Consider the following 1,265-nt stretch of genomic DNA (forward strand, 5'->3'; position numbering starts at 1 on the left):
CTTTGTCCAAGTCCAAGTCCAGACGCCCCCCCCTTCCCTTCTTCCTTAGGGGGGGTTGGTTAAGGAGAAGGAGGAGGAGAAGGAGGAGGAGGAGGAGGAGGAGGAGGAGGAAGGGCATGAATAGAGGTAAGGGAGTGCGAATATTGGAAGGGAGAAACAGAGGAGGAGGAGGAGGAGGAGGAGGTTATGGAAGGGAGGGAAGGAATGGACACAGGAGATAAGGGAAGGAAACAAAGGAAGAGAAGGAGAGGAGAGAAAGGAAGGAGGAACGGAAGGAAAATAAGGAATGGAGGAGGAAGAAGGAAATGAAAGAGAAGTAGGATATGGCAAAGATAGAATTCTCTCTCTCTCTCTCTCTCTCTCTCTCTCTCTCTCTCTCTCTCTCTCTCTCTCTCTCTCTCTCTCTCTCTCTCTCTCTCTCACTGCAGATTTTATTATCCGCACATAAACACGAACCTAGATAACACACACACACGCACACACACACACACACACACACACACACACACACACACACACACACACACACACACACACACATATGCCCCCCACTTCCCCCACAATACCCCCACACCTCCCTACCCCCCAGACCCCTATACGTACACGCCCCTCCCACGCACACACACACACACACGCACATAAACAAACAAAACATATACAGTTGCTAAATCACCTGCATCACCTGGCGCCATTTATATCAATTTCGTGAGTTCCGTGAAGCCGTGCGGAGGGATTGACGTCACCTTGACACACCTGGCCAGCGACACACCTGCACACACACTTACAGCAGGGAGCAGGAGGAGGAGCAGCAGGAGGAGAAGGAGGAAAGGTGAAGTGGAAGGAGTATTTGAGGAAGGGGAAAAGAAAGGAGGTAGAGAAAATATTATTATTATTATTATTAGTAGTAGAAGTAGTAGTAGTAGAAGTAGTAGTAGTAGTAGTAGTGGTAGTAGTAGTAGTGATGGTGGTGGTAGTAGTAGTAGTAGTACACGCTGGAAGAAAAACAGCAGGAGGAGAAGGAGGAGGAAGAGGAGGAGGAGGAGGAGGAGGAGGAGAAAGGGTGAAGAGAAAGGAGTAATAAGTGAAGAAATAAAAAGAGAAATAAAGGCAGTAGAATATGCAGAAGGAGAAAGAACAAGAGGAAGAGGAGGAGGAGGAGGAGGAGGAGGAGAGGAGGAGGAGGAAGGAGGAGGGCAGAACCGAGACTGTGGAAGGAATGTGGTCGAGAACGAGGAGGAGGAGGAAGAGGAGGAGGAGGAGGAGGA

Source organism: Eriocheir sinensis, chromosome 16 (genome assembly GCF_024679095.1).
Source record: "Eriocheir sinensis breed Jianghai 21 chromosome 16, ASM2467909v1, whole genome shotgun sequence".
NCBI lineage: Eukaryota > Metazoa > Arthropoda > Malacostraca > Decapoda > Varunidae > Eriocheir > Eriocheir sinensis.